Consider the following 26,813-nt stretch of genomic DNA (forward strand, 5'->3'; position numbering starts at 1 on the left):
GTTTCTTACAATGCTCTCCTGAAATTTTAGACCGTTCTTCTTTGGCAAACTGCTCCAGGTCCCTGAGATTTGAAGGCGCCTTCTCCAAACTGCCATTTTGAGATCTCTCCACAGGTGTTCTATGGGATTCACGTCTGGACTCATTGCTGGCCACTTTAGTAGTCTCCATTGCTTTCTCTCAAACCATTTTCTAGTGCTTTTTGAAGTGTGTTTTGGGTTATTGTCCTGCTGGAAGACGCATGACTAGAGTTGAGCGAATTGTGTCCGGCGGATCCGTCGAGTCCGGATCCGATCCGTAATCCGGCTCAATGAAAGTCAATGGGGAGCAGATCCGGGAAAAGAGAGAGAGGAGAGAGAGGAGAGAGAGGAGAGAGAGGAGAGAGAGGAGAGAGAGGAGAGAGAGGAGAGAGAGAGAGAGAGAAAATTCCGAACCCGGATCGTGCAGCCGGATTCCCGGGTCCATGTCGGATCATTATGCTGCAAAATTTGTTGGTAGTCTTCAGACTTCATAATGCCATGCACACGGTCAAGCAGTCCAGTGCCAGAGGCAGCAGAGCAACCCCAAAACATCAGGGAACCTCCGCCATGTTTGACTGTAGGGACCGTGTTCTTTTCTTTGAATAATATTGCAATAGTCCAAAACAGCATAGGTGCATGACACTTCATCATGATACACTCAAACAACCATCATTATATAAAACAATGGAGACAAGAGATTCATGCAAAGGAATTTTTAATAAAGATATTTGTGTAAAATAGTACAAACATCAAACAGACACATTCCTATGAGGGACGAAAATGCATACATATAATGTATTTGATCAATGCTGCTGTTGTTACACAAATAAAACTGAAGGATCAAAATGAATATACCAAAGCGCATAATGGATAATGCCTTTGTATGCCTCTTTTTTTTTTCCTGTAAACTCTATGTTGATGGCTTTTCCCAGAAAGCTCTACTTTTGTCTCATCTGACCAGAGAACATTCTTCCAAAACGTTTTAGGCTTTCTCAGGTAAGTTTTGGCACACTCCAGCCTGGCTTTTTTATGTCTCGGGCTAAGAAGTGGGGTCTTCCTGGGTATCCTACCATACAGTCCCTTTTCATTCAGACGCCGACAGATAGTACGGGTTGTCACTTTTGTACCCTCGGACTGCAGGGCAGCTTGAACTTGTTTGGATGTTAGTCGAGGTTCTTTATCCACCATCCGCACAATCTTGCGTTGAAATCTCTCGTCAATTTTTCTTTTCCTTCCACATCTAGGGAGGTTAGCCACAGTGCCATGGGCTTTACACTTCTTGATGACACTGCGCACCGTAGACACAGGAACTTTCAGGTCTTTGGAGATGGACTTGTACCCTTGAGATTGCTCATGCTTCCTCACAATTTGGATTCTCAAGGCCTCAGACAGTTCTTTGGTCTTCTTTCTTTTCTCCATGCTCAATGTGGTACACACAAGGACACAGGACAGAGGTTGAGTCGACTTTAATCCATGTCAACTGGCTGCAAGTGTGATTTAGTTATTGCCAACACCTGTTAGGTGCCACAGGTAAGTTACAGGTGCTGTTATTACACAAATTAGAGAAGCATCACATGATTTCTCAAACAGTGCCAATACTTTTGTCCACCCCCTTATTTATGTTTGGTGTGGAATTATATCCAATTTGGATTTATGACAATTTTTTTTTTCATTGAAGACAAATTAAATGAAGATAATAATACCAAAGAATTTGTGATTGCAATCATTTTCAAGAAGAAACAGACTATTATCTGACAGAATTACAGGGGTGCCAATACTTTTGGCCAGCAATGTATATATATATATATATATATATATATATATATATTTATATTTACACACATATATGTGTATATATATATATATATATATATATATATATATATATATATATATATATAGACATATATACAGTACAGACCAAAAGTTTGGACACGCCTTCTCATTCGAAGAGTTTTCTTTATTTTCAGGACTCTGAAAATTGTAGATTCACATTGAAGGCATCAAAACTATGAATTAACACATGTGGAATGAAGCACTTATCAAAAAAGTGTGACACAACTGAAAATATGTCTTATATTCTAGGTTCTTCAAAGTAGCCACCTTTTGCTTTGATTACTGCTTTGCACACTCTTGGCATTCTCTTGATGAGCGTCAAGAGGTAGTCACCAAAAATGGTTTTCCAACAGTCTTAAAGGATTTCCCAGAGATGCTTAGCACTTGTTGGCCCTTTTGCCTTCACTCTGCGGTCCAGCTCACCCCCAAACCATCTCGATTGGGTTCAGGTCTGGTGATTGTGAAGGCCAGGTCATCTGGCGTAGCATCCCATCACTCTCCTTCTTAGTCAAATAGCCCTTACACAGCCTGGAGGTGTGTTTGGGGTCATTGTCCTGTTGAAAAATAAATGATGGTCCCACTAAACGCAAACCGGATGGAATAGCACGCCGCTGCAAGATGCTGTGGTAGCCATGCTGGTTCAGTTGACTTCAATTCTGAATAAATCCCCAACAGTGTCACCAGAAAATCACCTTCACACCATCACACCTCCTCCTCCATGCTTCACGGTGGGAACCAGGCATGTAGAGTCCATCCGTTCACTTTTTCTGTGTCGCACAAAGACACGGTGGTTGGATTCAAAGATCTCAAATTTGGACTCATCAGACCAAAGCACAGATTTACACTGGTCTAATGTCCATTCCTTGTGTTCTTTAGCCCAAACAAGTCTCTTCTGCTTGTTGCCTGTCCTTAGCAGTGGTTTCCTAGCAACTATTTTACCATGAAGGCCTGCTGCACAGAATATCCTCTTAACAGTTGTTCTAGAGATGTGTCTGCTGCTAGAACTCTGTGTGGCATTGACCTGGTCTCTAATCTGAGCTGCTGTTAACCTGTGATTTCTGAGGCTGGTGACTCGGATAAACTTATGCTTCGCAGCAGAGGTGACTCTTGGTCTTCCTTTCCTTGCGTGGTCCTCATATGAGCCAGTTTCTTTGTAGCGTTTGATGTTTTTTGCCACTGTACTTGGGAACACTTTCAAAGTTTTCCCAATTTTTCAGACTGACTGACCTTTATTTCTTAAAGCAGGGGTGGGGAACCTTTTTTCTGCCGGGGGCCATTTGGAAATTTCTACCAACCTTCGGGGGCCGCACAAAATTATCAACTTGAAAATTACCCTAATATATTTGGTCAAACAATTAACTCACTGTGGGGCTGGAGCTTGTACTCTTTGGTGCAGCTGTAATATTAGGCGATATTGATCTTGTTGCTTTTTACAACTGCTTTTCCAGGTTTGAGTTGGCCGGGACTGCTGTATATACATCACAGGGGAGGGTTGGGAGGAATATAGATCACTGGGGAGGCTGGGGGCATAGACATTACTGGGGGGTACATACATCACTGGGGGATACATATATCATTGATGGGGAGCACAAACATAGCTGGGGGGGCATAAACATTGCTGGGGAGGGCTGAGCGGAATATACATCACTAGGGAAGCAGCAGGGCATAGACGTCACTGGGGGTATATACACAGCACTGTGTTACACAGACATAGCTGGGGGGCACAAACATTGCTGGGGTTATATAAATAGCCGGGGGCAAACAGCCCTGGGGGATGCCGGAGGGACACAGACAGCCCTGGGGGCACAGAGAATGATGGGAGAGGCTGGAGGCACAGACAGAACTGGGAGAGGCTCCGGCACAGATATCTCTGGGGAGACTGGGGGGGGGGGGGGCACAGATCGCTGGGGAGACTAGGGGGGCACAGATCACTGGGGAGACCTAGGGGGGCACAGATCATTAGGGGGCATAGATCACTGGGGAGACTGGGGGGGCACAGAACACTGGGGGGGCACAGATCACTGGGGAGACTGGGGGGCACAGATCACTGGGGAGACCTAGGGGGGCACAGATCATTAGGGGGGCATAGATCACTGGGGAGACTGGGGGGGCACAGAACACTGGGGAGGCACAGATCCCTGGGGAGACTGGGGGGCACAGATCACTGGGGGGCACAGATCACTGGGGGGGCACAGATCACTGGGGAGACTGGGGGGAACAGATCACTGGGGAGACTGGGAGGGGGCACAGATCACTGGGGAGACTGGGGGGGCACAGAACACTGGGGGGGCACAGATCACTGGGGAGACTAGGAGGCACAGATCACTGGGGAGACCTAGGGGGGCACAGATCATTAGGGGGCATAGATCACTGGGGAGACTGGGGGGCACAGAACACTGGGGGGGCACAGATCACTGGGGAGACTGGGGGGCACAGATCACTGGGGAGACCTAGGGGGGCACAGATCATTAGGGGGGCATAGATCACTGGGGAGACTGGGGGGGCACAGAACACTGGGGAGGCACAGATCACTGGGGAGACTGGGGGGCACAGATCACTGGGGGGCACAGATCACTGGGGGGGCACAGATCACTGGGGGGGGCACAGATCACTGGGGAGACTGGGAGGGGGCACAGATCACTGGGGAGACTGGGCGGGCACAGAACACTGGGGGGGCACAGATCACTGGGGAGACTAGGAGGCACAGATCACTGGGGAGACCTAGGGGGGCACAGATCATTAGGGGGCATAGATCACTGGGGAGACTGGGGGGCACAGAACACTGGGGGGGCACAGATCACTGGGGAGACTGGGGGGCACAGATCACTGGGGAGACCTAGGGGGGCACAGATCATTAGGGGGGCATAGATCACTGGGGAGACTGGGGGGCACAGAACACTGGGGGGGCACAGATCACTGGGGAGACTGGGGGGCACAGATCACTGGGGGGGCACAGATCACTGGGGGGGGCACAGATCACTGGGGAGACTGGAGGGCACAGATCACTGGGGAGACTGGGAGGGGGCACAGATCACTGGGGAGACTGGGGGGGCACAGAACACTGGGAGGGCACAGATCACTGGGGAGACTGGGGGGCACAGATCACTGGGGAGACTGGGAGGGGGCACAGATCACTGGGGAGACTGGGGGGAGGCACAGAACACTGGGGGGGCACAAATCACTGGGGAGACTGGGGGGGCACAGAACACTGGGGGGGGCACAGATCACTGGGGAGACTGGGGGGCACAGATCACTGGGGAGACTGGGGGGCACAGAACACTGGGGGGGCACAGATCACTGGGGAGAAAGAGGGGCACAGAGCACTGGAGGTACAGAGCGCTGGGGGCACAGGCAGACCCGGATGAGCTTGGAGGTAGTTAGAGAACTGGGGGAGACTAGGATTACTGAGCGCTGGAGGTGGCTGCGGGCACGGAGAGCTCCGCCGCCGGGCACAGAGAGGAGCAGCCGCCGCCGGGCACAGAGAGGAGCAGCCACCTTCGCCGCTGGGCACAGGGAGCCGCCGGGCACAGAACCGCCACCGCAACCGCCAGGCACAGGGAGCCACCGGGCACAGAGAGGAGCAGCCACCGCCGGGCACAGGTAGCCGCCAGGCACAGGGAGCCGCCGCCGCAACTGCCGGGCACAGGGAGCCGCCGGGCACAAAGAGGAGCAGCCACCGCCGGGCACAGGGAGCCGCCGCCGCAACCGCCGGGCACAGGGAGCCGCCGCCGCTGGGCACAGAGCGCTGCCCGGCACAGTAAGACCTGGGGGATGATTGGCAGTCAATCCTCTCCTTTTGATTTTAGCGCTCCTCACGCCGACCCCACCTACAAGGTATGTCCTCATGTAGGCAGTGCCAGCGTGGGGACGTAGTCTTTCAGGTATAGGAAATGCAGCGTTCAGCATTCAACGCGCTGTGTGGGGTTTTAAAGGGCCAGCAGCAAGTAAGATGCGGCTGCCGCCCCAGCACTGCAGTCCCCGGGAATCAGCCCGGGGGCCGCAGAAAAAGTCGTTGCGGGCCGCATACGGCCCACGGGCCGGAGGTTCCCCACCCCTGCCTTAAAGTAATGATGGCCACTTGTTTTTCTTTACTTAGAATTTGTATTATGGAAGAAAAAGCAGCTAACAGTCTATTCAGTAGGAGTATCAGCTGTGTATCCACCAGACTTCTGCACAACACAACTGATGGTCCCAACCCCATTTATAAGGCAAGAACTCCCACTTATTAAACCTGACAGGGCACACCTGTGAAGTGAAACCATTTCCGGTGACTACCTCATGAAGCTCATCAAGAGAAATGCCAAGAGTGTGCAAAGCAGTAATCAAAGCAAAAGGTGGCTACTCTGAAGAACCTAGAATATAAGACATTTTTTCAGTGGTTTCACAATTTTTTGTCAAGTATTTCATTCCACATGTGTTACTTCATAGTTTTGATGCCTTCAATGTGAATCTCCAATTTTCAGAGTCATGAAAATAAAGAAAATTCTTTGAATGAGAAGGTGTGTCCAAACGTTTGGTCTGTACTGTTACTGTATATATATAATATATGTATATTTTACTGTGTGCCACTGAGTTTTGGTGGCAATCCTAGGTACTGTTCATCATATCTCCCAAATCTGAAGACCAGAAAAAGGGACAAAGTATACAGTGTGGGCAGTGAGCCGTGACAAATGTTGACAACACCCTAGCCACACCTTTTTGGCAGTTGGGGACATTTAGCATGTGCCCCTGACTGTTCATTCATTCGTAGTCGTAGCAGCCTTTCTCATACTTATATAGGCTTCACCAGATGACATGTTGCTTTTTATGTGTCTATAAGGCCGACGCCGTGTTCACACGTTGCAGAAATACTGTGTTCTTTGTTTTCTGCAGGATCCTCACTAAACTACACAATATAAATCTTCTCAGTATATTACATTTCTTCTGCACTTTTTAATACTTTTTCCCCTCTTACTTGATGCATTTTTGGTGCAGATGTGAAGCTGCACTTTTAAGTGTTTTTTTTTATAATACAGAAAAGCTTTGATTCTGCATTTAAAACAGTAACTGCAGTTGTTAACATGCATTTTTTAATTTTCACATAGAAGCCTCTAGAGACAAAACCGCAGAGTTCAGCGACGTCTTTTCACAAAATCACATCCACTTTGTTTGAACAGTTAAACACAAGCAGAATATATGTGCAAGAAAAGCAGCAGAAAAATCCGGCATTTACGCTACATGTGAACACGGACTAAATGTCCAAGCAAAATGGACGTGATTTCATGAAATTTGTGCCTGAAATTACACCATTTACCAATCCCCATAAATAATCTGATCGCTGTGTTGTGCCGGTCGTTATGATTACAGGGACACCAAATATATCCATGTTATTTGCTGATTTGTGATGTTTATTATTTTTTAAAATAGTTCAGTAAAATTACATTATTCAATTTTTTATTAGTTTTAATAATTTTATTAGAAGACAAAAAATCTTTCTTTGTCGCTCCATTGGGAGACCCAGACAATTGGGTGTATAGCTACTGCCTCCGGAGGCCACACAAAGTATTACACTTAAAAGTGTAAACCCCTCCCCTCTGCTATACACCCTCCCGTGCATCACGGGCTCCTCAGTTTTTATGCTTTGTGCGAAGGAGGCACACATCCACGCATAGCTCCACAACTTAGTCAGCAGCAGCTGCTGACTATTTCGGATGGAAGAAAAGTGGGCCCATATAGGGCCCCCAGCATGCTCCCTTCTCACCCCACTCATGCTCCCTAAAGAATACATGACATACAGATGCTGTGCTCTGTACAATGAATCTCTACGTCTAGTGTTATCTGCCTGTGGGTTAAGAGGCTGCAATGCAGCTTCAAGTATAGAAAATTCTCCCTGTGTCATCACCAGGCTCTGTGGCTCAAAAGCTAGGGCTCTTGTGAAAATGTTTGAAGATTGTTGATTTATAACCCAGGGAGGGATGAAAATTAAAAAGAAATGATATTTTTGTATTTTTTTTCTCATTACTTTATAGTAGTCAAATAGGAACATAAAATCTGACTTTTCTTCACCTACGTAGAGATATATGTATATATCTCTATATAGCTGAATAATCTGGACTTTGCCTCCCTGCCTGTGTGAAGCCGTGCCACGACAGGAAACCGTTTCCCAGGGCCAGAGCCTGCGGACAGAAGGGGCTCCTCCAGCCCATATCCAAGCTGGGGAGCGGGTTACCGGTGGGAACCCATTGGAACCATCTACCGTACATAAGTGCAGGGAAAGGCAGTCACCATCAACCTGCCGGGAGAAACAACACCGCAGCCGTCTGTGGGACCCGTCCATCCAGCCGTGTGTTTTACCAAGAACTGTGTCCTCATCATTGGCTGAGTGAGTACCACCGTGCCGTGCGGCACAGCGCTGCCCCCGTGACCCTGCACCTCACAAGGCCCTGTAACCCGCCTGTCATCCATACCTACCCCCATCACCGGGCCCCGGGACAACCAACCCCCTACCCACGGAGGGGAGAACTAACAACAAAGCTGCTCCCTGTCACCGCTCCCGGGATCCCCGTCTAGAGCAGCGGTGGTGTCACCAATATCACCACAACCGTGGGTGGCATCACGGACAATAATCAAATCCCCACCATCCAATCAAATCCCCCTTTTCACTCACGGGCGAGGAACGCCACTCGAGTCCCCAGGATCCGGCCCACCGCTCGAGCCACCACAGAGCAGCGGCAGCCGCAGCAGCAGCAGCGGCCGGACCCGAGCAGTGGGAGAGCGCAGTGTCCTCTCCTCCGCCCGCGACAACTTGGTGTCATGAACAGGATCCTACCGTTCTACCAACTGGTGGAAGTGCGCCTTGTGTGACCGCCGGAGGTGTCCGGCAGAAAATTTGGAGAAGCCGCCATCTTGGGCGCGAAAAATTTCTGCTCGAGCGTCTCCTCGAGTAGTGGAGGTGCGAAGGCCAAAACCCCACCCCTAGAGAGGGGGAGCCGGAAAGAGACTAAGGGGGACGAAATGGCGACTGGTCGCATGTGAGCGCGGCTATAAAAGCAGGGACGCCAGGACCCTGCGGCCTTCTTGTTCCTGGGAGAGGCCGCCAGCAAGATGTATATGCCGTCCCATAGCACCGTAGCCCCCGCGCCTGGAACTGCAGCGTGGGTGGAGATCCGGGCCGCGCAGCTCCAACAACGGCTGCAGGTCAAGATGCAGCTCCTCTTGGAGGAGTGGGAGGCCGACATGGCGGAGGTTATAGCGACCGTACGGAGACGCGAAGAGGAGGGAGCTTCGGCAGAGAGGGTGAGTGACCCACACCCCGGTACCCCTAGTGGGTCGGTCATCGTGGCTGCGGGACCCGGTCTGAACCCTCTCGCCCTGCTACCTCCCTCACTACCCGTATCGGCTGCCGTGACCCCGCCACTAGGCCCGCTACCCCCGCAACCGGTAGCGGTACCCTGCATGTCCGCCCAGGGGGATCGACCTGTAGCCGGAGCCCGTGACCGACCGGAAGTGCTGCTCTGGAAAGTCCAGAAGCCCGAGCTGAAGGCATTTACAGAGACTTCCCCCGAGCCGGAGCTGACAGGCCGCTCCGTGCAGAAGGCCCAACGGAAGAAAGCCCCTGTGCCCATCCCCCACACCTCGGCTGAGGTTGCGCCAGGTTGCCGCTGCAAAGCAGCACCCCAGGCCAAGTCACCGCGGGACCTTCCACCCAGATTGCCAGTGGTGGGCAGTGTCCAGAAGGTCTCGCGGGGCCCGACCCGTGCGCCGGAGCTCACAGCAGCACCATATTGGGACAGGGAGCCGACACCGCTGGGCCCGGAGATTGCGGAGAGGGAAGGGAAGAAGGCGGAGATGGTAGCCCGTACGATCCGGGAGAAGGAAAGCCTCCGCCAAGCGACCTTCCGTGTCCGGGGCCCCCTGTATGAAGGGCAGGTGAGGCGGTTTGATGTCCGCCGGGGCTATGGCTTCATATATGAACTGGGCCTGGAGGCCGAAGTCTTCATAGCCCGGCGGGATGTTAATGCCCACCTGCCGGAGGAGCACCCAGGCCGTAACCTGATGCCGGGCGACTTGGTGCAGTACACCCGGCACTGTGGGGAGAGGGGGTGGTTTGCGCTGGATGCCAAGCTGAGGGGAAGCCAGGAGGCCCGGGTGTCCACCGCGTCCCCTCCCCCAGCCGACACCGAAGAGTCGGAGTAAGGGCAGCAGAGTCCCGTTGCAGTTGTTCCCCGTTGGGACCACAAAGTACCGTTAAAATGTTTTGAAAATGAATAATAAGTGAATGATTTACCGAAGAGTCACCTGATTTACTGCTTGATTGAAACCGGTCGTTGCCAGCAACTGGTCCCCGTTGGGACCCCCTTTATGCATAGAAACTACTACGGACAAGCCCAAGAACTAGCAGGGCAACCACAAACTTGTGGCATGTAAATAAATATGTTTTATGGCTTGAAACCATGACCGCCTCCTGAGAGGCAGATTGAAGGAAGGGCCCGCAGTGGAGCAGGCTGGGGCCCAGCCACCACCGGAACCGGTGGCGATCCTCTGGGGGTTTCAGGGGTTCCCCATGGACGTGGGTCCCCTGAAAAGGACAGAACCCGCTCGGGCAACTTGTGCTGGACTGGGGTCAAGGGGTGCTGCCTATTTGCTTAGGTGCAGCATCAGGGCCAGGTTGCTTGGGTGGGAGAGAGCGGAAGCCATAACCGTAACGTTTAAGTAAGAGTACCTCCCGATGTGGGAAGATGTTATTTGAATTGTAATGTGTTACCGTTTTTCTATTTTTCAGTTTGTGAAAATAAAACCGGTGATGGACGGGCAGCCCGCGGACGGTCTGCATTTAACTAAGGGGGAATGTGGCGCCCTGGACAAGCCAGGGGCCACAGAGCACAACACCCACACACCCCACACTCCCGGTCAGGCACACCGAAGTCAGATACAAAACCCTTGTTGCCTTACTCCAGGGGCTGATGTCCACACCAGGGGGTGGGCCAGGCGGTTGGCCCCACCCACCGAGGAGTTCACAGTCCTGGAGGCGGGAAAAGCAGTTGAGAGTTGGGAGTTCAGCTAGGGAAGTGAAAGTGGAAGGAAGGAAAGTGGCAGCTGAGCAGATTAAAGTTGGTCCGGGTGTGTGGCCCGGACGGAGCAGCAAGGTTGGCAGACGGTGGTGACCGTCTGCAGGAGTGGCCTATCAGAGCTTACCGTAACGACCTTGGACGGGCGGTGGCCCGGTGGTACCGGACCGGTACGCAAAGAGAAGCCAGCACCATCTGGCAGGGGCTTACGGACCTCGGCAAGGCTAGGAGTCGCCATGAATTTGCCGAATTCGTTAGCGAAGGGAACCTCCTGGGTTTCCCAGCAGCCAAGTCCCGACAGAAGGCAACAGTCCAAGCAAGAGAGGGAGACACCGCCACCGCCAAGGCAACCGTTTCCCAGGGCCAGAGCCTGCGGGCAAAAGGGGCTCCTCCAGCCCATATCCAAGCTGGGGAGCGGGTTACCGGTGGGAACCCATTGGAACCATCTACCGTACATAGGTGCAGGGAAAGGCAGTCACCATCAACCTGCCGGGAGAAACAACACCGCAGCCGTCTGTGGGACCCGTCCATCCAGCCGTGTGTTTTACCGAGAACTGTGTCCTCATCATTGGCTGAGTGAGTACCACCATGCCGTGTGGCACAGCGCTGCCCCCGCGACCCTGCACCTCACCAGGCCATGTAACCCGCCTGTCATCCATCCCTACCCCCATCACCGGTCCCAGGGACAACCAACCCCCTACCCACGGAGGGGAGAACTAACAACAAAGCTGCTCCCTGTCACCGCTCCCGGGATCCCCGTCTAGAGCAGCGGTGGTGTCACCAATATCACCACAACCGTGGGTGGCGTCACGGACAATAATCAAATTCCCACCACCCAATCAAATCCCCCTTTTCACTCACGGGCGAGGAACGCCGCTCGAGTCCCCGGGATCCGGCCCACCGCTCGAGCCACCACAGAGCAGCGGCAGCCGCAGCAGCAGCGGCCAGACCCGAGCAGTGGGAGAGCGCAGTGTCCCCTCCTCCGCCCGCGACACCACCACCAAATGTGCACTACAGCACTAAAAATTCCAAACTGTACTTATTATTAAAATTTGAGATTTTTGGCAAAAAATTGCAATTTCTTGAGCTACCCCGCCACGTCACGGCAAATCTTTTTGGGACAGTCCTACTCTGGAGTGCCAGAATCTGTAGTCTCCACAGATCACGATGCTGCAATAACAGTTGGCGATACTTGTAAAAACCTTCTTGTGACATTGTGGTTCCCTAGAGATAGTGTTTCCCACCCCATCCTTATCGCGAAGCGTTTGGCCACGTGGTGGAGCATGACAACCAGAGACTGCCCTGGAGTGGTACTTGGTGCCAACCTCACCATCAGAGGCTCTGGTGAAGACTGGGTAGTCACATAGTCACGTCCCTCTGGTAAGCCTGGTTCAAGGTGTAGTGAGGCTATGCCCCTTCTCCCCAACCCATTAGTGTGAGAAGCGGTTGGTCTTTGTGTCCAAACGTGGTGATCACCAGTATTTGGAACTTGAGCTTATGTGCAAAAATGTTCTTTACACACATATTCTCTACCTAAACTTTTTGATTACATGCTATAAAGGCATGAATATTTCAGTGTCGCAAAGGAAGACATCCTCCGTGTCAACATATGACTTTGGGGTATTTTAGCGGTATATCTCGGTTTCAAGGAATTTAGCTGCAGTGTGTTTATAAACACTCGGCATCGCTGTATACTTCAGCATGACCAAGAAGGGCACACAATTCCCTGTGCTCCGCAGCGTTTTTGTGTGTAGTCTGCATATGATATCATCTCCCAGCATTCCCAAGAAACTACACGAACACCATTTCCATGTTGCTAAAAGATGAATTCCAAAAAACAAATAAATTGTAGTGTTTTTCTTCCCTAAGAGCCCTGTTCTCTATTTATTATAAAGTTTGGCCTTTAATCGCTCCGAAGTGCTCCGAGTACTTTAAATAAACAGCAGAGAGGGTTCAGACTAAGAGGACATGAAAGAATTCAAGATTTGGGTACCAGGCAGAAACACATGTCAGTAATTTGGCTGCCTTGTGTGTTTTGGCTTGAAGAAAGCATTTCAACGTAAACGGGAAAGGAAAAATTTATCCTGCTAGTGGTGGGGGCTACAAAGCAAATTGGTTTCAGCTGATAATCATCGCTTAACCTATTAGATGCCAAAGAATCATCATCCATTTTTTAGAGGGTTAAGGTGCTTTAGAACAAACAAGTTTATAGCTTTCTATATATGGAAACATGACCTTTAAAGGGGTTGGCCACTACTTTTTTATTGATGGGTTATCAATATCTGATCGGAGGAGTGCCACACTCGTTACCCCCACCGATCACCTGCTACAAAACTATAGTGGTTGCGACTAGGTACTGCAGATCCACCCCATATTTATTGCAGTACCCACTATAGAAATGATGGTGCTGCTGTGTTCTGTCAGCATGCGATAACTTCCAGCTGACATCCACCCTGTTATAGAGTATGTAGTGACAGAACAGAGGCCCCTAGGCTGGCCCTCAGATTCGAAATCCTGCGCTGTCTCTTATCTCGGAGGTAGACTTAATGGTAGCAAGGTCGGAGACTCCAGCGTGATCCTGATTCCTGTCCGAGCCCTGATGTTTCTCCCTCTCTCTCCCACCCTTGGGGCGGGCCAGAAAACCCAATAACGAAACTCCACAAAATGACAAGGACAAGAAAGAAGAAAGAACCGAGACTCGTACCCACCAGTCAAAACACACAGGAGAGACAATATGTGTACAGCAAGGAAAAAGAGAATGAAGTAACGCACAACAGGGGAACATTCACACCACTCAATATCGAAACAAAGATCACCATCAACAGGTTCACCAACAATACCGGTATCACTTGGAGCTCAAGGTAAAGTGTGGCGCCAGGGCCGGCTCCAGGTTTTTGTGGGCCCCGGGCGGAAGAGTCCCAGTGGGCCCCATCCACACACAGACACCGATACGAACACGTACATATACATATTTAAAGACAAACTCACAAAAATACATATAAACAGACAAATCTATACAGTCATATACACTTACAGACAGACACACACACACACACACAAACACAAGTCTGCTGCATACAGACAGACACACACACACAAGTCTGCTACATACAGACAGACAAACACACACAACTCTGCTACATACAGACAAACACACACAACTCAGCTACATACAGACAAACACACACAACTCAGCTACATACAGACAAACACACACAACTCTGCTACATACAGACAAACACACACAACTCTGCTACAAACAGACAAACACACACAACTCTGCTACATACAGGCAAACACACACAACTCTGCTACATACAGACAAACACACACAACTCTGCTACATACAAACACACACAACTCTGCTACATACAGACAAACACACACAACTCTGCTACGTACAGACAAACACACACACAACTCTGCTACATACAAACACACACACAACTCTGCTACATACAGACAAACACACACAACTCTGCTACATACAGACAAACACACACAACTCTGCTACATACAGACAAACACACACAACTCTGCTACATACAGACAAACACACACAACTCTGCTACATACAAACACACACAACTCTGCTACATACAGACAAACACATACAACTCTGCTACATACAGACAAACACACACAACTCTGCTACATACAGACAAACACACACAACTCTGCTACAGACAAACACACACAACTCTGCTACATACAGACAAACACACACAACTCTGCTACATACAAACACACACAACTCTGCTACATACAGACAAACACACACAACTCTGCTACATACAGACAAACACATACACAACTCTGCTACATACAGACAAACACACACAACTCTACTACATACAGACAAACACATACAACTCTGCTACATACAGACAAACACATACAACTCTGCTACATACAGACAAACACATACAACTCTACTACATACAGACAAACACACACAACTCTGCTACATACAAACACACACAACTCTGCTACATACAGACAAACACATACAACTCTGCTACATACAGACAAACACACACAACTCTGCTACATACAGACAAACACACACAACTCTGCTACATACAGACAAACACACACAACTCTGCTACATACAGACAAACACACACAACTCTGCTACATACAGACAAACACACACAACTCTGCTACATACAAACACACACAACTCTGCTACATACAGACAAACACATACAACTCTGCTACATACAGACAAACACACACAACTCTGCTACATACAGACAAACACACACAACTCTACTACATACAGACAAACACACAACTCTGCTACATACAGACAAACACATACACAACTCTGCTACATACAGACAAACACATACACAACTCTGCTACATACAGACAAACACACACAACTCTACTACATACAGACAAACACATACAACTCTGCTACATACAGACAAACACATACAACTCTGCTACATACAGACAAACACATACAACTCTACTACATACAGACAAACACATACAACTCTGCTACATACAGACAAACACATACAACTCTACTACATACAGACAAATGCACACAACTCTGCTGCTCTGTGGGGCCCACACCCGCGGCTCGGCGGGGACAGCACCCGCAGCAGCACCCGCGACTCGGCGGGGCCCACACCCGCGGCTCGGCGGGGACAGCACCCGCGGCAGCACCCGCGGCTCGGCGGGGCCCACACCCGCGGCTCGGCGGCGACAGCACCCGCGGCTCGGCGGGGCCCACACCCGCGGCTCGGCGGCGACAGCACCCGCGGCTCGGCGGGGCCCACACCCGCGGCTCGGCGGCGACAGCACCCGCGGCTCGGCGGGGCCCACACCCGCGGCTCGGCGGCGACAGCACCCGCGGCTCGGTGGGGCCCACACCCGCGGCTCAGCGGGGACAGCACCCGCGGCAGCACCCGCAGCTCGGCGGGGCCCACACCCGCGGCTCGGTGGGTACAGCACCCGCGGAATCGGCGGGGGGGATTGGCAGGGGCCAGGGCATACATCTGGGGGGTTAGAAGCAGCTCACCGGGGCCCATAATGGGGAGGCGGGGAGGGCACTTACCCGATTAGGTCACGGTGGAGAGGGGGCCCACACAGCGCCGGACAGAAGCTCGCCTCCTTCATCTGTGGGACTGAGAAGGCGGTAGCTCCGCCCACAGATGAAATTCAAACCAGGATGTCTGCGCGCCTTAAAGTGACGGCGCCGCAGATTGCTGCCGAGGACTGCGGTCCCCGGAACTCGGCCAGGGACCGCAGAACTGTAAAGGCGAGTGGGCCCCGGCCAAGGGACAGGAGAACTGACGAGGCCGAGTGGGCCCCCCCGGCTCTCCAGGGCCCCGGCATTTGCCCGGGTTTGCCGGGTGCTGACGCCGGCCCTGTGTGGCGCCCCTGCGGCTCCAATCGCCACAGAGTACTTCAGCTTATTTAAGGTGCGATATTCGCCTCTGGTAAAGAGTGGGTTAATCACCAGTGTTCCACATTCACACTTTACATACAGCTTAGGAGCCTCTCAATAGGGAGCTGGACTAGGGTAGGCAGGGGGGTTGGCCAACATGAAGCTTGGGACTTCCCGGTCACAAGGACAACCACCTGGGGGGGCGTGTTCCACTTGCGGTAGAAGTAGGAGCAACTTCACACAATATTTAGTCAGTCTACCCGGGACTTCAGTTCTGGCGACAAGACACCACCATCACCTTCTTCCTTTTTCTTCTTTCACGGGGCCTGTGGCTTGGAGCGGAGCGCTCAGCCGGGATTCCTCACTACTGGAGGGGCAACTCTTAGAAATGACATTTTACAAACACCAGTGGCTTCTTCCAGCTTATCCGAGGTCGACAGAGTTCATCACAGCAGGTGACCGGTACTTCCGAGGCAAGCAACATAAACTGCAAGTCAAGTAAAACAACCTGGAACCGCAGCTGCCGACTTGGCGCCAACGGTCCCCGCCACCACTACAGCCCTCATCATCCTCCTCAGGTCCCGCTCCACCTGTGGGGAGCAAAACCATCTTTGTTGCTACTACCATTCGCCCCGGAGGACAGCGACAGCATCGGCGGCTAATTCCCTGGCCGCGTACCACAGATGGCGTCACAAAATCAACCACCACCATCACCCTTATCCACCCATCCTCACCTCGGGGTCCTGAAACCGGGCAGGGCCACCTGTGACATCCCCTAACCCTCACCGGCTCGGTGACGAGTATTTTCCCCCGACCCCCTGGGGTACTACAGAAGCTATAATCAGCACTGAGTAGTAAGATCCAAGATTTTATATATGAAGTAGATGACTTTGATTGGAAATTGGCAACCTGAGCTACTAGCAGAGTTCCCAGATTAGCAAGGATTAACTCCTGCAGGACTGAGGAACAGAGCACATGAAACAGCCAATGTCCAGCTCTGGCTAAACAACTAGTAGCCATCAGGTTGCCTGTCAAGCTCTGCAATGTGAACAGAGCCCAACACCGCCATAACACCTAATGAGTCTGGACCTAAACACCGCGTGACAGACCCCTACCGGTCAGATATTGATGGCCTATCCATCAATAAAAAAGGTAATGGTCCACCTCTTAAAGAAAAGTATATGTCTACAAATTAGAAAAATCAACACTATTTACAACAAGCCCTTGGCCAATCCAATATAGTCAAAGGTGTCTATTGCATCATTTTTGGATGCTTCATAGGGAATCCAAAACTGTCATTTCACAGTGAAGCGTAAGTATTTCCTAAAACATGCATGTAAGGAAACCTAACAGGTTCTCTTGAACACCATTCCTATAGAAAAACCTTGGAAACTATTATTGTATCAAGCCTTTCTGAATATTGAGGACCGTAGATAATGTCTGTATACGTGTTGACAAGCCAGATCCCGTCTTCCATATGTAACCTTTTTATGCCTTTCATTATTTTTCAAAATAAATATTCGTGAAGCCAACTGTGTTCTCTGGAGAGTAATCAGTCAAATATTCTTCAGCATCATTTCTATCCTTAGTATTTTTTCTATTTAGGTTATTATTTTTATGCGATCCAGATCAATCACTCCTTGTTATGTAAGCCCAGTGGTATGTATTGTATCTCTGGTGGATCAGTGGCAGATTTTTGTGTCTAGCTCCTGATGACAATGCAGTGGGATATCATTTACTAGTGGTATAGTGGTCTGTCCTTAGAAATCCAATTATAGAAAGTAGAAATACTTGGGAATGTATATATGGCCATACAGTATGGGGAGAAAGGGTGAGCAAGGGGAATGTATATGGCCACACTGTATAGGGAGAGGAGAGGTTAGGGAGGGGGAATGTATATATGGCCACTTAGTATGGGGAGAGAGGGTGGAGTGGGGGAATGTGTATATGACCACATAGTATGGAGAGAGAGGATATGAAAGGGGAATGTATATGGCCACACAGTATAGGGAGAGAGGGGGGAGAGAGGGGGGAGAGGGGGAATGTGTATATGTCCACATAGTATGGGGAGAGAGGATGTAGAAGAGGAATGTATATATGTCCACAAAGTATGGAGCGAGAGGGTGGAGGGGGAATGTGTATATGGCCACATACTATGGGGAGAGAGGGTGAGGAAGAGGGATGTATTTATGGACACATAGTATGGGGGGGAGAGGATATGGAAGGGGAATATATACAGTACAGACCAAAAGTTTGGACCTCATTCAAAGTGTTTTCTTTATTTCATGACTCTGAAAACTGTAGATTCACATTGAAGGCATCAAAACTATGAATTAACAGATGTGGAATGAAATACTTAACAAAAAAGTGTGAATCAACAGAAAATATGTCTTATATTCTAGGTTCTTCAAAGTAGCCACCTTTTGCTTTGATTACTGCTTTGCACACTCTTGGCATTCTCTTGATGAGCTTCAAGAGGTAGTCACCAGAAATGGTCTTCCAACAGTCTTGAAGGAGTTCCCAGAGATGCTTAGCACTTGTTGGCCCTTTTGCCTTCACTCTGCGGTCCAGCTCACCCCAAACCATCTCGATTAGGTTCAGGTCTGGTGACTGTGGAGGCCAGGTCATCTGGCGTGGCACCCCATCACTCTCCTTAGTCAAATAGCACTTACACAGCCTGTAGGTGTGTTTGGGGTCATTGTTTTATTGAAAAATAAATGATGGCCCAACTAAACGCAAACCGGATGGAATATGCCGCTGCAAGATGCCTTCAATTTTGAATAAATCCCCAACAATGTCACCAGCAAAGCACGCCCACACCATCACACCTCCTCCTCCATGCTTCACGGTGGGAACCAGGCATGTAGAGTCCATCCGTTCACCTTTTCTGCGTCGCACGGTGGTTGTGTCCAAAGATCTCAAATTTAGACTCATCAGACCAAAGCATAGATTTCCACTGGTCTAATGTCCATTCCTTGTGTTCTTTAGCCCAAAGTTGTCTCTTCTGCTTGTTGCCTGTCCTTAGCAGTGGTTTCCTAGCAGCTATTTCACCATGAAGGCCTGCTGCACAAAGTCTCCTCTTAACAGTTGTTCTAGAGATGTGTATGCTGCTAGAACGCTGTGTGGCATTGACATGGTCTGTAATCTGAGCTGCTGTTAACCTGCGATTTCTGAGGCTGGTGACTCAGATAAACTTATCCTCCACAGCAGAGGTGACTCTTGGTCTTACTTTCCTGGGGTGGTCCTCATATGAGCCAGTTTCTTTGTAGCATTTGATGGTTTTTGCCACTGCACTTGGTAACACTTTCAAAGTTTTCCCAATTTTTCAGACTGACTGACCTTCATTTCGTAAAGTAATGATGGCTACTCGTTTTTCTTTACTTAGCTTCTTTTTTCTTGCCATAATCCAAATTCTAACAGTCTATTCAGTAGGACTATCAGCTGTGCATCCACCAGACTTCTGCACAACACAACTGATGGTCCCAACCCCATTTATAAGGCAAGAACTCCCACTTATTAAACCTGACAGGGCACACCTGTGAAGTGAAAACCATTTCCGGTGACTACCTCTTGAAGCTCATCAAGAGAATGCCAAGAGTGTGCAAACCAGTAATCAAAGCAAAAGGTGGCTACTTTGAAGAACCTAGAATATAAGACATATTTTCAGTTGTTTCACACTTTTTTGCTAAGTATCTACAATTTTCAGAGTCATGAAAATAAAGAAAACTCTTTGAACGACAAGGTGTGTCCAAACTTTTGGTCTGTACTGTATATGGCCACATAGTATAGGGAGAGAAGGTGAGGAAGGGGGATGTATATGTGACCACATAGTATGGGGGGAAGGAAGGGGAATGTATATATGGCCACATAGTATGAGGAGAGAGGGTAAGGAAAGGGAATGTATATATAATGTATATATGGCCACATAGTATGGGGAGAGAGGATGTGGAAGGGGAATATATATATGGACACAAAGAATGGGGAGAGAGGATGTGGAAGGGGAATGTATGTATGGCTACATAGTATGGGGACAGAGGATGTGGAAGGGGAATATATATATGGCCACATAGTATGGGGAGAGAGGATATGGAAGGGGAATGTATATATGGACACATAGTATGGGGGAAGAGAATGTGGAAGGGGAATGTATATATGGACACATAGTATGGGGAGAGAGGAAGTAGCAGAGGAATGTATATATGGCCACACAGTATGGGGGGAGAGGATGTAGCAGAGGAATGTATATATGGCCACACAGCATGGGGGGAGAGGATGTAGCAGAGGAATGTATATATGGCCACACAGTATGGGGGGAGAGGATGTGGAAGGGGAATGTTTTCTTCTATCCCATAGACTTTGAATGCTTGACTGCTGCCCTTTCTTATCAGGGTCATGCAGTGAGTAACATTGGAGGTCTCAGAATCTCGATTCTAATGACCCTGGTGGTTCAAGCAATGAGGCCCCCAACAGTGAGACTATTAGACTTAAAGGGGTTTTCCACTACTTTTGTAGGATTAAGAAGTGACAAAACTTAGTGAGCCCTAAAGTGCTTAGTCCCACCTACCCAGGTGAATGGTCTTTGGGGCAAATTAGTTTTGAAGAGTGGAGTATGTAATACAAGCCTGAATTGAGGCTCTTAGTTATATATTGGGGCTCCTAGTTGAGGCAAAATGTGAAATCCAGTTATTCTATGTGACCTTGAGCCTGGGGTGCATTATGGGTAAAGGTTCTTGATTGCACTGAAATTATCATGAAGTAATGGACAGAGACTTGATTAATGATTTCAAGGACTTGTCCTACAAATTGTTCTGTTTTTAGTCATTTATTTCATTTATTTAATAAATTAGCTGCTATGCTCTTTTTTTTTATAGATAACATGATGTAGTCATTTTTTGTCTTATGAATCCATTAGCAAAATTTCCTAAATGTTGCAGTCATTGTGTAGTCCTATGTGACTCTATCCTAACATGAGTAAACTCGCAGTATTTTAACCTTATTTCATAAATTAAATTTTTTCAACACCACATAATAAAAGTGACTGAAACCCTCCAGCAGCAGGTTGAAGATGAAAGCCAAAGGGGTGGCTGAATCAGCCATAGCAAGAGAAGTTGGTCGTTCCAAGTCTGTGATTACAAGAATATTGCATCTTTACAACATCACAAACTTTTTCAAGTCCCCTAAGAAGGCTGGTCACCCTGGAAAGACAAATGCAAGAGAAGACAGGATAATGCGTAGAATCTCCATGGGTAATCGTTTCCACACTGCACTTGGAATTGTTCACCAGATCAGCACTGAACAGGGTAAGGATCTATCTCATTACACAGTGTCACGATGTTTAAGAGCATTTGGACTGAAAGCCCACTCTGCAGTGACCAAACCTCTCATTAGCAGAAAGAATCAAAAGGCTAGACTCACCTTTGGTGAGGAGCATGCTCTGTGGACAGAGGAGAAGTGTTCATTTTAGTTCATTTTAGTGAATTTATTTGGGTCTGATGGGAAACATTATGTTCTTCTACAAACTGAGGAAAGAGTGAACCCAAAGTGTGTTAAGAAGTCAGTGATAGGCGGTGGAGGAAGTGTCATGGTTTGGGGAATGTTTTCTGCAGCAGGAGTTGGACCTCTCATACAGCTACATGGCAGAGTCAATGCAAGTGTGGATCAGAACCTTCTTCACAACACGGGGTTCCTTACTTGTGTTCATCACTCAATCAGCAGCAATTTTCATGTAGGACAATGCCCCTGTCACAGCAAAATGGGGAAAGCAGTTCTCTGTTTTTTGTTTTCTGAATGACTTGTCTGGTCACAAATCCCATCCATCTATGGATATGAAATAAGCAAATCAGCAAGGGGTAAAGCAAAAAATATATGGTACAGGGTAGAAATGAAAAAAATAGTACCATATACTGTAATCATCATTAAAAAACATTATTTTACATTAATAGTCAACCCCTTTAATTTTTTTCAGGAGGGGTTGCTCGAAGGCCATTCCTGCTCATTATCAAAGTACAGTTGCCAAAATGTCCAGAAATTCCTCCGAAGTCTGTAAAAATAGGGTGCGTTTCACAGTGCCCGTAAATAAATTGATGCATCAGTGATTTTTTTTTTACTTGTAGAAATTTGTGCTGATTATTATGATTGTAATTATCATCATTTTACAGTTTGCAGTTCATGCAGCTGTATTTTTCATTTATCACAATTATTATCCCTTAAAATGTTAATGATTTATTACCATTTTCCAATACGTTTTCTAAAAAATATTGGCAGTCTATGATATTATAACATGTCCATAAAAATTTTTAAAAAACCCTGCATCAAAGAGACATAAACGTAAGGTTCTTCTTGTTCATAATCAAAGGGATATTTAAGGTTGGTCCTGCTCATAATCAAAGTAGCCTATACTTAAAGGGAACCTGTCAGGTGCAATATGCACTCAGAACCACGAGCAGTTCTGGGTGCATATATCTAATCCCTGCCTAAAGCCTGCTTTACACGTTGCAATTTCGCATACGATATCGTATGCGATTTGCAACGCCCCCATCGTATGTGTGGCACGTTCAATTTGTTGAACGTGCCGCACAAACGATTAACCCCCGTCATACGTACTTACCTTCCATACGACCTCGATGTGGGCGGCGAAATCCACTTCCTGGAGTGGGAGGGACGTTCGGCGTCACGCGGCAGCCGGCCAATAGAAGCGGAGGGGCGGAGATGAGTGGGACGTAAACATCCCGCCCACCTCCTTCCTTCCACATTGTGGGCCAGGAGCCGCAGGACGCTGGTATGATCTGTTCATCGTTCCCGGGGTGTCACACACTGCGATGTGCGCTACCCCAGGTACGATGAACAATGTGACGTGCAATTCTAGAGAAAGGTACGATGGGTATGCAATGAACGTTTTAACATTCAATCGCAATCACACGTACCTGTCACACACTGCAATGTACCCTACGATGCTGGATGTGCGTCACTTACGACATGACCCCGCCGACACATTGTAAGATACATTGCAGCGTGTAAAGCAGGCTTAACTCTCCCTGTATATGTAGCGCTCAGGGAAGGGGGTACTCGGTCCTGGGCAGAATATACCGTTAGGGATGTCACTTTGGTGGCCGTTGCCCGGTTCCAAGCCGTGGGCCCCTTTTTGTAAGGAGGGATGTATTTACAGGGTAGATAATAGTTAATGTCATGTGACGCCACCTGCGGGTTGCGGTTAAGGATGGAGAACTGCCGCTGCTAAATGTGGATACTCCAGAGCTGGTGGTGATTGCAGCAATGGTGTTAGGCCCTCTGCAGGTAGGGCCATGCCTGGGAGATTATAAGGGGGCAATAATGGAGGACACACCAGGTTGTCTTTAACAGTCTCTACTCACTCAGGCCCTTATATTACTGGTTCAGGTCCCTTGGAGTATCAGTGCCAATGTAGTGACCCCGTAGCGTGGAGCGTTTGGGGGCCCAACCATCCCTTTTTGGGTACAGTCTCCTTCTCCGCATGGTGGGCAGTGCGGACCCTGTGGGGAGGTAAGTGTCCGAACCCCAATTCTAGTTTAAACCCCAGGATTATTTGGTTCGGTGAAGTCCGTGAAGGTGTCCTCACCGGGCAGGTATTTATCAAGCCGTGTAGAACTGGCGCCTGGTCTAGGGCCCTGTGCCCCGTGCGTGCTCTAGTCCCAGCGGTATCTCCCGTACCCGACCTGGCGACCTCTCTCCTATGCCCCCGGGTCACTGCTGCACGAACCAAGCTCAGGCACGTCCGCACACCTCTCCTGTCTGCTACACTCTCTAGACTCTCTACAGACTGCTGACCCCTCCCACTAGGCTGGCTAATCCCATGGACTCGTTCCTTTTTATGGCGACCATCCCCTTACATGGTTAACCCTCTATACCTGGTGTGGAGTGGAGAACTTAGGATTTTGGCTGTGCTTTGGTGGTATCGGCACTAATACTCCAGGTCCCAGGGGGTAGGTCCTGCATCCCCTACAGGATGCAGTTCCCTGTAGTGCCCTGAGTGTCCCAGGGGCGCTACATATACACTAGCATAGATAAAGAGATCTTTAGAAAAAGTATTTCTAAAGATCCTTTATGATATGCTAATGAGCGAGGGGACTAGTCCCAAGAGCGTTACTTCCCCCTACTAGTCCGCCCTCTTAGCATGTTGGCACACCCACAGGGGCGTGTTAACATGGTATTCAATGCTCATTGCCCACGGTCATCGGCATAGACACGCGTACCAGTGTCACTGCCTTAAGCCCGCTTTACACACTTCAATATATCTCACAATCCATCGTTGGGGTCAAGTTGTAAGTGACGCACATCCGGCATTGTTTGTGAGGTATCTGCGTGTGACATCTACGTGCGATCAGGATTGAACGCAAAACCATTGATCGCAAACACATCGTATCTTTGTCTAGAATTGGACGTTTTGTAGTATGAACCTAGTCAATTGAAACGTGTGACATCCCTCATACGATTTTGATGTCTGAGGCTATGTGCGCAGGTGTGCGCTCTGCACCGCAGCTTAAAAAAGGTCCGCTTCAGAGCGCAGCTGAAAAGCTGCGTTCTGAAGCGCCTCACAATGTCTGTCATTCACTAATCTCTGTCAGTCGGTCACTATCTCTGTCCCTCTCTCTCTGTCCATGTCAGTCTATCCCTCTTACCCCCTCTCTCATACTCACCGATCCCCGATCACCGGCGCGGCGCTGCACGGCCAATCACAGCAGCCGGTGGGCGTGTCTATACTGTGCAGTGAAATAAATAATTAAATAATTAAAAAAAACGGCGTGCGGTCCCCCCAATTTTAAAACCAACCAATCGGGAAGAGCCGGATACAGTCCCAGAACTGTCGCATCTAATGTATGCGGCAATTCTGGGCGGCTGTTGGCTGATATTGTTAGGCTGGGGGGCTCCCCATAACGTGGAGCTCCCCATCCTGAGAATACCAGCCTTCAGCCGTATGGCTTTATCTGGCTGGTTTTAAAATTGGGGGGGGACCGCACGCCGTTTTTTTAAATTATTTAATTATTTATTTCACTGCACAGTATAGACACGCCCACCGGCTGCTGTGATTGGATGCAGTGGGACACTTGTCACTCAGCGTGGGGGCGTGTCTCACTGCAACCAATCATAGGCGCCGATGGGTGGGGAAAGTAAGGAATACGAGATTGTTTAATGGGCGGCCGGCTTTTTCAAAATAGTTAAAGCCGCCGGAGCAGTGTGAATGCCGTGCAGAGCCGCGCCGGGGATCGGGGATCAGCGAGTATATAAGAGAGGGCTGCTCAATTCAGTTACTCAGGGGATTAGCGGTCACCGGGGAGTCCTTCACAGGTGACCGCTAATCAGGACGCGACACAGACAGAGCCGCAGCATGGCCATGAAGTCGGGTTAAGTTAACCCGAGTTCATTCTGATCGTTCGGCTCTTTCTGTGTCTGCTGTCATCTGCCATGTAGCAGAGCTGAATGGCAGATGACATAGTAAAAACGCATCCCTACACATTACACACGCTTGGCAAGTCAATAAAAAAAAAAAAAAGGGTGCCCAATGCATACGTCACAGAACACATGATCTAAAGGAGCGCACACAAAGTTGATCAATTTAACATAGACTACTAACGCACGTGTGACAGCAAATGAACGACCTACGTGCGATCTCATAAGATCCCGTATGCAACCTGGGCGTGTCACATCGCAAATGCGATTGTACAACTAATTGCAACTTGTAAAGCAGGCTTTAGATTGCCAGGTTTAAGGTCAGTGCGCATGATCAGATGTCCGGGTACTTCCGGTCATGCGCACTGACCTTAAGCCTGGCATCTGAGGCGGTGACAACAGACACAGGTACGCGCGTCACCGCTGAATTAATGAAGATGAAGTAATGTTACAGCCGCACGGGAGACTCAATAAGTATAACCCACTTGCTCCAATCCCCGTAACTTTTCAATCACCATTTTAAAGTGCCGGATTCTGGTCCCCATAAACTTATATGGAGATCGGCATCAGTCCAGATATTCAGGTTCGATTCTGGGCCAGTACAGGGTTTCTTTATAAAACCCGGTTGGACCCACTGATCCCAGGTGTTGGCGAGTCCGCTCATCGCTAGTAAAAATGTGAAATATATGGCTGTAACAGAAGACAGTTTGTTCACACAGGGGTGAAAAGCAGTGCAGTAATGAGTCTGCAGGTAACAGTGAAGCACAAAGGAGAGTCCGGAAAGCTTGGGCTGCATTTCAGCAAATTGAGTTTTGAATTTCGTGAAAATTAATGGTGTGACCATAATGCTGAGGAATGAAGGCAGAAACTTATTCATCATGTAATACCATATGGCTGGTTCCAATCTTATTCTGCTGTAGGACAACAGCCAATGTGATTAATAACTATCTTCAGTGTAAAGAAGGAGGAATCCTGGAAGTGATGATCCAGCCCCCACAGAGCCCTGAAAGTGATGATCCAGCCCCTAAAGAGCCCTGGAAGTGATGATCCAGCAAATACAGAGCCCTGGAAGGGATGATCTGTCC

Source organism: Anomaloglossus baeobatrachus, chromosome 9, assembly GCF_048569485.1.
Source record: "Anomaloglossus baeobatrachus isolate aAnoBae1 chromosome 9, aAnoBae1.hap1, whole genome shotgun sequence".
Taxonomy (NCBI): Eukaryota; Metazoa; Chordata; class Amphibia; order Anura; family Aromobatidae; genus Anomaloglossus; species Anomaloglossus baeobatrachus.